Genomic DNA, 14709 nt, shown 5'->3' with positions numbered 1-14709 from the left:
TTGGTTTATGTGTATGTGCCGTCACCTTTGCTCCGTCAGTCGTTCATTAGCGCAGGAGTGATATGTGTTTTTAGGCAGGTCTATAAATATTTGGCCTGTTTATATTTTCAGATTGGAGCTAATTTTAAGGTTTTGCTTTGGTATCACATGTCGAAAAGAAAGGTCTCTATTAAATCAGTATGATTTATGCACTTTATATTCCAAGGAGAGTGTTCAGTAGTACAGTCATTTAGTTAAATATATTATTATATTATATTATAGAATGGCTAATTCTAAGCACCTTTTCAATTGACCTTATTTTTGTATTTTTTATATTTTTTTAATTATTTGCCTTGTTCTTCTTGAATCTTTCCAGCTTTCAAATGGGGGTCACAGACCCCATCTAAAAACAAATGCTCTATAAATCTACAAATGTATTGTTATTGCTACTTTTTATTACTTATCTTTCTATTCAGATCTTTCTTATTCATATACCTGTTTCTTATTAATATCAATGCATGGTTGCTAGGATAATTTGGACCTTAGCAACCAGAGTGCTGAAATTGCAAACCGAAGAGCTGCTGAATACAAAGCTAAATAACTCAAAAACCACAAATAATAAAAAAGGAATATCACTCTCTGCAACATACTTAGGGGCAGATTTATTAAGGTTAGAATTTTTGGTCAAAACTCACAAATTCGAATTTTAAATCACCAACTCGAATTTGAATTCAGATTTTAGATTTATCACAACTCGACCCGGAAACAGTTTTTATTTCACAGGAAAACTCGATTTGAATTCAATTCGAATTTTCAGCTCGTTCATATTTGATCGAATCTTAAAGTTTTTTTTTTTTTCAATTTTCTTCATAAATAACCTCCCGTTCGAGTTCTGAAAACAGATATGGGACCTGTTATCCAGAATGTTCGGGACTTGGGGTTTTCTGGATAAGGAATCCTTCTGTAATTTGGGTCTTCATGCCTTAAGTCTACTAGAAAATCATGTAAACATTAAATAATCCCAATAGGCTGGTTTTGCTTCCAATAAGGATAAATTATATCTTATTTGGGATTAAGTACAAGGTACTGTTTTATTATTACACAGAAAAGGGAAATCGTTTTTTAAAATGTGGGTTTATGGGAGATGACCTTTCTGTAATTTGTATCTTTCTGGATAACGGGATTCCGGATAATGGATCCTATACCTGTACATTCAAATTTATAAGAGTTAAAATAAATTCACATAACTGCGAAATTCGACCTTTGAGAAATCTGCCCCTATAAGTTAATTTAAACAAACAATCCCTTTACTGGGTAACTATTCACTAAAATTTTCTTGCTGGCACAGTTTTCCGGTATGTTTCTGTAGAGGCCTGACGGGCTGTTCCTGCTGAATTGCGCTTGGTCATTTTTTTTTTTATTTGGACATTTTTATTGATTTTCAAATATAGTAGATTAAACAGCTGATAATACTAATAACTCGGTATATATATATATTCATATCGCATAGTCACGTCATGTGTCTCAGTTTTTATATAATTAGTCATTGAGACACTACTACTACAACGTATTAGGGCCCCATACACGGGCCGATTAAAACTGCCTACAGACCGAGTGGGCAGTTTATCGGCCCGTTTGTGGGGCCATCCGACAGGCTTTCCCAATCTATATCTAGTTGAAAGTCGGGCAGATATATATATACAGTATATGGGCATATAGGGGAGAGATACGTTGGTTTGTCGCCAAACGAGCGCATCTCTACTTCTATGGCCTACTTTACGCCACAGTTAAGCTGTTTTATCAAACAGGTCGAATAGGTTGGGGGAAAAGAGACAGAAGTTAGGGTGAAAGTTTAGACACAGGTTCTAATCTGAATTCTATAAGAAATAGGCTTTATATTAGGGATGCATCGAATCCAGGATTCGGTTCGGGATTTGGCAAGGATTCGGCCTTTTTCAGCGAATCCTTCTGCCCAGCCGAACAGAATCCGAATCCTAATTTGCATGTGCAAATTAGGGGCGGGGAGGGAAATCTCGTGACTTTTTGCCAGAAAACAAGGAAGTAAAAAAAATTTCCCCTTCCCACCCTAATTTGCATTCGGTTTGGTATTCGGCCGAATCTTTCACAAAGGATTTGGGGGTTCGGCCGAATCCAAAAAAATGCATATTTCCCTGACCCGCACCAGCCCGCCACCCGCCTTCCCTCCACCTGCGCTCGCCCGAACCTGACTTGCATGTTCCTTTTATAGACCAGCACTGTCCCGCCACACCGATGACATCACAAAAGGGGTGGGGCGAGCAGGCGCAGCGTCTATAAAAGAAGAACCCGGAAGTTGGAAGCCGGCATTTGACTGTGTCGGGCAGGAAGAGCAGGGGAAGAGCTCAACCCGCACCCGCTCTCCACCCACGAAGAAGAGTATCGAGCCGGCTCGCACATCACTACCGCAGTCCCACGTTTGTACTGAAAAGTCCCATTTTTCTCTGTACTGAACAGCCAGAAAAAGAAACAAAGTTTCTAACTTAATCTGCTTTTGGCAGAGAGCCCAGAACAGCCACCAGGTGCATCTAAGATACTTTGTACCTGATAAGCAAATAAGTAATTACAACAATTTAGATAAGGAGGTCCCTTGGGAAAAGTTAGACTGACAGCTTAAAGGGCAATTCACCTTCATTAGCAAAACTGTTGTAACTGTTGGAAAAAAAAACAGAAATATGCTCAAACTTTTATAACCTGCCAAATTTTGCAAAATGAACATGGTAATTAGGGGGTGTGGCCACAAAATGGGCATGGTCAAAAAAAAATCGCCACCAGGCAAAGTATTTGTCCCTCTTAAAATGTATGTGACACTACAGAGAAAAGCAGGAAGGATTCCACTGGGAGCTGCAGCTTTCACTTCATGTTATGTGGAAACAGCACGACACAAAGTAGTAGCACGAGGCCACGGCTGTGCAGATGTGATTAGTGAGTCAGGCAGTGTTTAGTGGATTCATCATTCAGGGAAATGTCACCCTCTCTGAATCATGGGAAGCGTCGGTGCTGCCAGTGTGAGCGGAGCGTTGTACAATCATATGCTGGAACAAACAAGTGCAGACAACGCATGGCAACATCTCCCCTCTGATATGCCGGCTCTGAACAACTAAACCAATCAGTTTGCACCAATTTATAACAAGTATGTGTGTTTCTATAATAATATAATCATAATAAGGAAATCGATCCAATGACCGGCCTCATGAATGTACAGCCGGCATATCTAAATGCTGCAGCTGAATGCTCACCCAGGGGAAAATCAGTATTAGTGGGACGGTGGGAGTTATAGTTCAGCAACAACTAGGGACGCACATAATTCAGGATTCAGTTCGGGATTTGGCCAGGGTTTGACCTTTTTCAGCAGGATTCAGATTCAGCCAAATCAAATCCGAATCCTAATTTGAATATGTAGATAAGGGGCAGGGATGGAAATCACGTGACTTTTCATCACAAAACATGGAAGTAAAGTTTTTTGTCCACGTTTTTCTTTCCCTTCCCTAATTTGCATTTAGGATCCGATTTGGTATTCGGCTGCATCTTTCACAAAGGATTCCGGTATTTGGCCGAATTCCCAAAAAGTGGATTTGGTGCTTCCCTAGCAACAGCCAAACAATCTCAGGGAGAGGAGAGGTGATCTGTCTCTACCTGTTATTGATATTGGTCTTTCTATGTGTGGGCGTCTCTAGCAGAGAGTTAAACGGGTTGTTCACCTTTACATTCACTGATTAAAAGAAATGTAAGCCCTATAAAACACATTCTTGCATATAGTGACTTCAATTGAAACACGTCCTCTCCAGGATCATATTGAAATCGTATTTATTTTTATTTATATAAATACATTATAAGCTGTCAGCATTGGCTCAGTGCAATAAACAACTACTGACGCGTTTCGTGCTCCATTTCTCTGCAATTGCTCAGAGTACGACACAACATTCACAATATGCAACTTTATAGGTACCACTACCCAGCGCCGATTCTGATGAAAGAGCAGCCTGAGGTGGTACCTAAAATGCCACCACCCCCCTTGCCGGTTTACCTTATCGGGAGGGGGGGCATCTGAGGCAGGAACACTAGTGTGCAGAGCGCAACTGCGCTCTCTCGCACTAGTTCCGGTTTCAAAACAGCAAATTCGGCTCTTAAAAGTACGAAAAGTACAGCTTTTTGCCGCCCCTCGAAACGTATCTGGCTCTGCCGCCTAAGGCGAGCGCCCCAGCTCGCCTCATTGGCGGAGCGCCCCCTAACCCTACCCTCAAGCAAACGATTAAAATGAACACTTAAAGGGATTCCTTAAACGAGAAGGAAAGTCACCTTGCACTTGGGGGTGCCAAATGATAGGCACCCCCAAGTGTTACTTACCTGAAACCCCCATCTCGTGCTCCTATCAGCAGAAAACTGCACCAGCCCGGGGTTATACCAGTGAGCACCATGGAGCGATCTTCTTCCGGCTTCCGCTTTCTTCGCTCTGCGCATGTACAGTAGAATGAAAAGCCGAACTTTAACTAAAAAGTTGCCTATTATATTCTACTGCGCGTGCCCCGGAAAATTTGAAGAAAGGAGAAGCTTGAAGAGAATCGCTCCGTGGTGCTCACTGGTATTTTCTTACCTGACACTCCGGAATGGTGCTCCTATCAGCAGAAAAGTGCTCCAGCCCAGGGTTCTTCCAGTGAGCACCACTGATCTATCCTCTTCTTCACGCTTCAAATTTCCCGGGGCAGACGCATGCGCAGTAGAACGAAATAGTGACTTTTTCATTAAAGTTCAGCTGTACTACACATGTGCAGCAATGAGTTGAAAGAAGAAGCAGATTGCTCTGTGGTGTTCACTGGAAGAACCCGTGCCCTTTTATGTTCATAGGAGCACTGGCCTGGATTGTCAGGTAAGTAAACACTTGGGGGTGCCTAACATTTGGCACCCCAAGTGCAGGATGCCTTTGCTTCTCCTTTAAAGGTTTATTACCCCACCTGCATGGGGTCAGGACTTGGGCTGAATTTGAGTTTAGGCTGTAACAGACTTCTTTGTGTAGATGATAATGTGCAGGTATCTGGGTCCAGGATTTCTGATCTCGGATGTCTGCTTATCGGGTAATGGTGAGATGCGGGTCAGATGCAGCCAGACCCTGGTTCTTTATAAACAAACTAAGGGTGTGCTTTTCAACCCCTTGAAGCGCTTGCCTTTGCACCCAGGGTCAAACTAAATGACCCTCTAAACTCAATATAATTTAAATACAGGTATGGAATCCGTTATCCAGAAAGCGGTTATCCAGAAAGCTCCAGATTACAAGAAGGCCATCTCCCATAGACGCCATTTCATCCAAATAATCCAAATATCTAATAATGATTTCCTTTTTATCTAAAATAATAAAACAGCAGCTTGTACTTGATCCAAACTAAGATATAATTAATCCTTATTTGAAGCAAAACCAGGCAATTGGGTTTATTTTATGTTTACATGATTTTCTAGTAGACTTAAGGTATGGAGATCCAAATCATGGAATGATCCGTTATATGAAAACACCCAGAGCATTCTGGATAACAGGTCCCATACCTGTATAGGATCTGTTATCCAGAAACCAGTTATCCAGAAAGCTCCGGGTTACAAGAAGGCCATCTCCCATAGATGCCATTTTATCCAAATAATCCAAATTTTTTTTAAAAAAATCCTTTTTCTCTGTAATAATAAAACAGTAACTTGTACTTGATCCCAACTAAGATATAATTAATCCTTATTGGAGACAAAACCAGCCTATTGGGTTTATTTAATGTTTACATGATTTTCTAGTAGATTTAGGGGCCAATTCACCAAGCTCAAGTGAAGGATTCGAAGTAAAAAAACTTAGAATTTCAAAGTGTTTTTTGGGCTACTTCGACCATCGAATGTGCTACTTCGACCTTCGACTAGGACTTCAACTTCGAATCGAAGGATTCGAACTAAAAATCGTTCGACTATTCGACCATTCAATAGTCAAAGTACTGTCTCTTTAAGAAAAAACTTCGACCCCCTAGTTTGCCACCTAAAAGCTACCGAACCCAATGTTAGCCTATGGGGAAGGTCCCCATAGGCTTGGCTACTTTTTTTTGGTTGAAGGATATTCCTTCGATCGTTGGATTAAAATCCTTCAAATCGTTTGATTTGAAGGATTTAATCGTTCGATCGATTATTCCTTCAATCGTTCGATCGAAGTATTTGCGCAAAATCCTTCGACTTCGATATTCGACGTCGAAGGTTTTTCATTCCCCAGTCGAATATCGAGGGTTAATTAACCCTCGATATTCGACCCTTGGTGAATCGGCCTCTTAATGTATGGAGATCCAAATTACAGAAAGATTTTTTATCCAACCCCAGGTCCCGAGCATTCTGGATAACAGGTTCCATACCTTTACTGGTAAGAAATGACAACCTTCCAAAAGGTACAAAAAACAAGTTATTGACCATACAATAGATACGGAGGCAGAAAATAATCATACCATGATGCAACAACTCTGCACCGGACCTCTACGAAAAAAAAATCTAAGGGACAAACCCATTGGCCCTCTTCCCCTCGTCTGCACATGCCAATAAATTGCCGCCTGCGCTCCTACCTGAGAACTGGCAGCGAGTGGGAATTTCTACAACAATCGAGGAAGCAAAGTCTGTAGTCCAGACCACCCTGTCCCCCACAACCATGGGGTTTGCTTTCTTGAGTGTTACACCAATGAATCCTACAAATCACACTTTTTAGGAATAGCTTGCAGAGCCAAACGTTCCCCTTGTTACCTCGCCCAGACACATGAATAAGAGATGAACGTTTTAGTTCTACAAAACTATAATTTTACTTTCACGCTCTGAAAAATGTTTCCACTTCACTGAGGCCCAAATGGAGCAAGAAAAGGATCAATGGAAGGCCCCTTTGGTGTTTAAAAAGCGGTTTGTGAAAATAAACTGATTTTAATTGCGTCTCTGCTCGCTTTTTCACCTTGCACATGTCTTTGTGGCCTGACATCATCCTGACAATAAAAGAAGGTCAAGCCATAAGGGGACCCAAAGCAATTTACGAGCTACTAAGTAGCAGCAGCCACAACACAGGGGGATGGTTGCAGAGCTCAAAATCAGCCACAATGGGGCTCATTTACTAATACCAGGCACACGAGTCTGCAGTTGGAATTAATATTTAATAACCTGTACTGACTTACATTAAATTGCCTCGAGTGTGTGTGTGAATGTGATGGGGACCGTAGACTGTAAGCTCCACGGGAGAAGAGACATTGCACAATATATCGGCACTGACTAAATAACGGATAAGAATAATGATGATGTTGTTCACTAGGGAGGAAGACGTCATAAAGGGTTAATAATATGAGTATCAGTGTCCTGCAGCCGGCGGGTCTTTTTGTCTTGTTGCTACAGAAACCCGGTTCCCTGAAAGGTCTGGGGATGAGCTTTCACCCGTGTAGGACCAGCCAGATTAACCAGATATTTCATTGTACATTCATTTTAGGCAGTTCTAACGATGTCTGTACTTGCAGGGCGTCTCCCAGTCCAACACAATTTTCTACTTGGACGAAACATTGCTAAATCATAAGGCAGCAAAAGCAGGACAATGTGCAAACAAATGTGATTACGGAGGAAAATAATATTTCTATCGCTACTGGACTAAATATTGGGTGTAAAATAAATGTTAATGAGTCCCACTGCAAATTCCTTTTAGGGTCCCTTTCCAGAAGCTGATCTGATTGGCCAGTATATATTGAAAACACTTATCAGAACTTTACTGGACCCCCTGCACTCCTGGGTCCCCCCTTCAACCACAAGCAAGACTGAAGCTTTAGATAAATAAACTACAGATAATCAGATTATATTCTTGAAATCTATTCTTTTAGACAAATTGACTTTATCCTTGTTATCTTCAATCATTTAAACTAAATTATATATACTGAATGGACAGAATCCTGCTTTTATTGGGAGCAATGGGGAATATATCCAGCATCTTCCAGCTGTGTTTCTTTATAACTATATTCATGGAAAACCTATAACCGATATTCGGAACCCTGTTATGCAGAAAGCTCCAAATTAGGGCAATGCCGTCTCCCATAGACTCCATTACAATCTAATAATCAAAATTAATATAATTATATAATTTAAATACAGGTATGGGATCCGTTATCCAGAAAGCCGTTATCCAGAAAGCTCCAGATTACAAGAAGGCCATCTCCCACAGACGTCATTTTATCCAAATAATACAAAGTTTTAAAAATGATTTACTTTTTCTGTGTAATAATAAAACAGTAGCTTGTACTTGATCCCAACTAAGATATAATTAATCCTTATTGGAGGCAAAACCAGCCTATTGGGTTTATTTAGGGGCAAATTCATCAAGGGTCGAATTTCGATGGGTTAAATCCCTCGAAATTCGACTGGGGAATAGAATCGAATAGGCAATTTGGGCGAATTTACGCACTGGCGAATAGTCGAATTGGCAAATATTCGCCAGGCGAATAGGCGCTCGATCGAATATTCGCTCGAAGGATTTTCATTCGATCGAATGCCTTTTTATTCGATCAAAAACTTGGAAAACAAGCCTATGGGACTTTCCCATAGGCTTTTAAAGCAATTCGGTAGGTTTTAGGTGGCGAAGTAGGCAGTCTAAGTATTTTTAAAAGAGACAGTACTTCGACTATCGAATGGCGAATAGTCGCAGCGTTTTTGCGCTTGATCTATTCGAATCATTCTACTCAGGCGAATTTACGCCAATTCGATAGTCGAGGAGCACAAAAATTCGAAGATTTTTTACTTCGAATCCTTCACTCGAAGTTAGTGAATCAGCCCCTTAATGTTTACATGATTTTCTAGTAGATTTAAGGTACGAAGAACCAAATTATGAAAAGATCCGTTGTCTGGAAACTCGTTATCCAGAAAGCTCCAAATTACGGAAAGGCCATCTCCCACAGACTCCATTCTATCCAGCTAATCCAAATTTTAATAAATGATTTCCCTTTTCTCTATAATAATAAAACAGTAGCTTGTACTTGATCCCAACTAAGATATAATTAATCCTTATTGGAAGCAAAATCAGCCTATTGGGTTTATTTAATATTTACATGATTTTCTAGAAGACGTAAGGTATGAAGATCCAAATTACTGCATTGCTACATTGTGGCAAATGCAAAACATATATATATATATTGCTTTTCAATATATGTGAATGGCTTCCACAGCTCTGCAGCACATACAAGGGATTATTGTATATATATATGTGATCTTTTATTTCTACATCTCTTGGTTCACCTTTAGCCAATAGGGTAGAACTTGCCAAACATTCCTACAATCAACCCTGATGATCAAAAATCGCTATTTACATAATATTATTAAGAAATAAAAAGCACTTACCGATCATTGGGTTTAGGCCTCCACTCCAACGGTGCAGCAATTGATTGGGACAGTAAGAATTCCAATGCGCATTCCCCAGCTCTTCCTCCCTCATTTGCATGCCATTAATCAAACTGCCAGCCAAATGGATCAATGCAATGCATATGAGTGAGGACAGTCCGGCATGCTCAAGTGCCTGCATCTCTGCATGATTGGGTAAGTGCTTTCTTAGTAATATTATATAAAGCAGCCATTACTGTTAATGGTTTTGGCATGTATATGTTTATATTTATATGGTTTTGATATTTATATTGCCAGTTGTTACCAAATTGGTAGGACTTTGATAAAAGTGAACATCTCTTCTAAGGACACACTAATGTAATTCAACAATTACAATGTTTCAAGGGTTTAAAGAATATGGATGTAATTGTTCATTAGTGACTTAGGGGAGGGTGTTGTAAGTAATGTATCAGTGTTTGCAGATGACACAAAACTATCCAGCCCAATTAATTCCATCCAGGATGTGGCACTTGCAACATGATCTTGACAAACTGGCAATCTGGGCAGCTAAGTGGCAAATGAGATTCAATGTTGATAAATGTAAAGTCATGCACCTGGGATGTAAGAATATCCACTTATACCCTTAATGGGACTGCACTAGGCAAATCCATTATGGAAAAGGACCTTGGAGTCCTTGTAGATGATAAACTTGTCTGTAGCAAGCAATGCCAGTCAGCAGCATCAAGGGCAAATAAGGTCTTGAGCTGTATTAAATGGGGCATAGAGTCAAGGGAAGAGGGGGTTAGTCTTCCACTTTATAGAGCACTTGTAAGGCCCCCATCTAGGATATGCCGTACAGTTTTGGTCTCCATCACTCAAACAGGACATTATTGTATTAGAGAGGGTACAGAGAAGGGCAACTAAGCTGGTAAAAGGTATTGAAAATCTTAGCTATGAGGAAAGACTGGCCAAATTGGGGATGTTCACGCTGGAGAAGAGGCGCTTAAGGGGTGATATGATAACTATGTATAAATATATAAGGGGGTCATATAATAATCTCTCTAATGTTTTATTTACCAGTAGGTCTTTCCAGCTGACACAAGGTCACCCATTCCGATTAGAAGAAAAGAGGTTCCGCCTAAATATTGGGAAGGGGTTTTTTACAGTGAGAGCTGTGAAGATGTGGAATTGTCTCCCTGAATCAGTGGTACAGGCTGATACATTAGATAGCTTTAAGAAGGGGTTGGATGGTGTTTAGCAAGTGAGGGAATACAGGGTTATGGGAGATAGCTCATAGTACAAGTTGATCCAGGGACTGGTCCATTTTGGAGTCAGGAAGGAATTTTCCCCCTCTGAGGCAAATAATTGGAGAGGCTTCAAATGGGGGGGGGGGGTTGCCTTCCTCTGGATCAACTAGCAGTTAGGCAAGTTATTTATAGATGTAAAAGGTTAAACTTGATGGATATGGGTCTTTTTTCAACCTAACTTACTATGTCACTATGTTACAAATTCATGTAAAATGGCTTAGAACGCTCTTCTTAGGACTTTTCAATATCCAAGCCATTTTTGAAATGGTAATATAGTAAATCTGAAGCAACAGTGTCACCTGCTGGTCATTTTAGCAACTAGCTACAGTCGGATGAAATAAAAAAAAAAAGCAATGACTTGTGCCTTTGGCTTACAGAAACTTTAAATAATAAAATTAGAATTAGGCTAGAAATGTATCGAGAATGAAAGCTGAATTCCATGGAGGTGACAATCCCAGACCTGTGTTCTATTAGGGTAAAAAATGCAGTACAGAAAATCTAGCTCTACGGGGACTTCAACTTTTACTGTGCATAAATGAGTCTAATCTACACTAGGGATGCCTGGGAAAATAGGGTTGCAGTATATCACAGCAGTACTATTTTCCATTGTAAAGTCATTGTTTTTTTCCTAATAGGAGCACTGGTCTCGGGGGAAAAATTGTCGGGATTCACAGGGGGGTGCCAAACAGTGGCGTAAATAGAGTGTGCTGAGCCCCCCTGCAAAAACATCTTCAGAATGGCTCAGCACACTCCGATCTCCATCCTCCAACCCACTTCCTGTCTCCACCAACTTCCTGCCCTGACTTCGCCCACTCTCCGCCCTGACTCTGCCCACTCCCCACCTGACTCCGCCCACTCTCCATCCCCTGCCGGCTAGCGTTCTGCTTCCCCGCCGACGGTAAGAGTGGCTGGGGAAAGGGGGGTTCTTGTTCGCTATAGAGCAAGAAGACCCTGCTTCCTCTATAGTTACGCTACTGGTGCCAAACATGATTGTGAATGAAAGCTTTCCTTGTTCTTTAAGTATAAAATACACACATGCACAATATTGAAATGTTTCTGACCCTTTTAGAATACAAATGACACCATTAAACAAAAGACTTGCCATCTAAGCTCATTAAGTCCATAATTTATATGATTAAACCTTGCAATATTTATTCAGGTCTATAGCTGTTCCTTCTAAATCCGATTACAATTGCTGCTCTCTGCGCTAGTGATGGGCTCCCCAACCTGCTCTAACATAAAAAAACTAAGCACGGTGGTTGTGGCATCAACTTGAAATGCCCCTGAACGTTGTGGGGAGGAAAATGCCTCCATGTGTATGGAAGGAAAGCAGAGTAAACCCATGGGGAGAACAAGCAAACTCCTTGCAGATAGTGCCCTGGTTGGAATTGAACCTTGGAACCAAGATCTACATACAGCCGTACTCAGGCCGGGATTTGTAGAAGGACACAAAGGCCCAGGCCTAGGGTGGCAGATTTTTAGAGTAGGCATATGTATTATCCCGATATCCATATTGCTAGGGAGTCACACTGGGGATATCACTATATTCTGTCCTCAGCACAGATCCTTATTTCTTTCTTTTGGTATCACAGTTCAGGGGTGGGTCCTTAGAGAAGAGGGGACATTGCTTCTGAGCTGGTCACGGCAGGTTGTTGTGGCAGGTAGCATTAGGGTTACTGGGGTGCGGGTGATGAGGGGCGGCCTGGCCTAGGGGAGCAAAGATTTTTGCACTAACCATGCACTCTGTAGAGGCAGAAATAAATCTTTCACTTTATGCCAGAACAAATGAAAATCGTCCTTCCATAAACACTGAGAAGCAGGAGGTTACAATCATTTACAATCACAATTAGTCAACTAAGTGAAGGTAAAAGTCATTTAATTTCTGTAGGAATGTTATTTGTTCTAACACTGCAGAGCTGGAAGCGAAACTCACTGGCACATACAATCTTCAGAATCCATTGTGCAACCATGTAAATTGAATTGATTTTAAGGCAACAGTCATCGTCACGATTCTGATAGTCTGTTTTTTTTTCTGTTAATTGAAAATGCCACAATATAAGGAGAGCAGAGACTTATTACAAATTACCCCACGCTGCAGAACACTTTGTTATAGAAAGGGAATATAATAAAGCAAGATTTGATATAATTAAGTATAAAAGAAAGTGCAACAAGAGGTTTTACTTTTAGATTGTAAGCTCTTTTGGGAAGGGCCCTCTTCAAATTTTGTATTGGTTACTGGTGCTTATATATGTAATTCTGTATGTTCTTTGTATAAACGCATTTATTTTACAGCGCTGCACAATATGTCGGCACCCTAAAATGACATGAAATTAAATAAAACGTACTGAAACAGGAATTAGCAACAAAGATGACCTGGCACCAGCAAGGTCTTCCAGACAAAGTTCCACCCCCAAAGAGCTGAATTATAAGGGGTTATTTATTAAAGTCTGAATGCCAAAAACTAGAAAAAAATTTTTTACTATAAAATAAAATTCGAGATTTATTATACCCCGAGGATGGAAAGTCTGAATCCGAAAATACAGCATCTCACTGGGAGAAGTCCAGAAGATATCCTGATCTGCATTGGGTTTTCTGCAATAATCCAAAGATTTCGTGGGTTTTTGGGCAAAAATCGGAGTTTTTGGGCAAAAAATAGTTTGATTATAATTTTTCCCAATTTTTTAGAGTAAATAAGGGGAAATAACCCGTGCGGATTTGGTAGGAGTAGATTTCAGAAAATAATGAGATATTTTCCGATTTTGATAAATAACCCACTAAATGTGATAAATATAATCTTAAGGGTATAGAAAACAGGGTGCTTCTGATTCAGGTCACTGTTGCTGTATTCTTTGTGGCTGTGGATTCAGGTGTCTGTGTTACACCCTTAGTAATCAATAAAGCATAAAAGTGAATCAATCACAGCTCCAAGCAGTAGTTTTAAACTGCAAAATATTTATTAGCAGTGTTTGCGCACTACATGTTTCGGGCTGGGCCCTTTTTCAAGTGTAACAACAGTGAGGCATTGTGGGAAATAAATACCTTCATGGAACATAACACCTCCCCCAACTTAAAGTGACAGTGTTATAGTGAAGACCTTTCTGATCCATATGGTCCTATTACTTAGTCCATAATATCAAAGAAATATCAAAAATATCAAAAGGTATCAAAAAATATATATAATGTCCATCTCAGTGTCCAATTTGTAAGGATATTGCCTCTTCCAGCCTATCCTTGCAATATTAAAACCAGGAAAAACAAGTTTAACGAGAAATGGTACTGCCACAGGTAATGGCCTACCCTAGGGATGCTTCAAACATGTAGCAAGTTCGTATTTCAATGTATTTAAAACATTGATTCAAACATTTTTAGAAACATTTATATTTGTTCAATACTGCCAGCAATTACATTATAGCTCCTGTAACATTTCTGCAACATTTATGTTACCTTATCACGGCAGGAGTTCCGTAATGTGTATTTTCTAGCTGGCCAATTAATTCCTGAGAAAGGAGTAGGAGTAGATTTCAGAAAATAATGAGATATTTTCCGATTTTGATAAATAACCCACTAAATGTGATAAATATAATCTTAAGGGTATCACCCAGTTTATATACATTTCACTGGGGTCAATATTTGGCGTCACCTAAAGTATATCAGTATATCTGCTTTGGGAACTTAGCCCAACTATGGTATGTCAGTGATCCCCAACCAGTGGCTTATAAACAACATGTTGCTCTCCAACCCTCTTGGATGTTGCTCCCAGTGGCCTCAAAGCAGGTGCTTATTTTTGAAAATTTAGGCTTGAAGGCAAGTTTTTGGTTGCATAAAAATCAGGTGTACTGCCAAACAGAACCTGCACATAGATATATTATGCATTCTTGAGGTTTGATAGGAACACTAGACAGACAATTCAATAACTTCAGGCCTTGGCTACCTAGTTGACATTGTGTGGGTTTTTGTCCTGGTTCTGCTCATTGTTGACTTCCTATGCACGTGACCACATGATCTTATCACAGCTTGGTAGACATAGCCTTATACTCATATGATGGTATGGGGA

The sequence above is a fragment of the Xenopus laevis genome, chromosome 2S, assembly GCF_017654675.1.
Source record: "Xenopus laevis strain J_2021 chromosome 2S, Xenopus_laevis_v10.1, whole genome shotgun sequence".
In the NCBI taxonomy this organism is placed as follows: domain Eukaryota; kingdom Metazoa; phylum Chordata; class Amphibia; order Anura; family Pipidae; genus Xenopus; species Xenopus laevis.
This window is presented reverse-complemented; position numbering follows the sequence as displayed.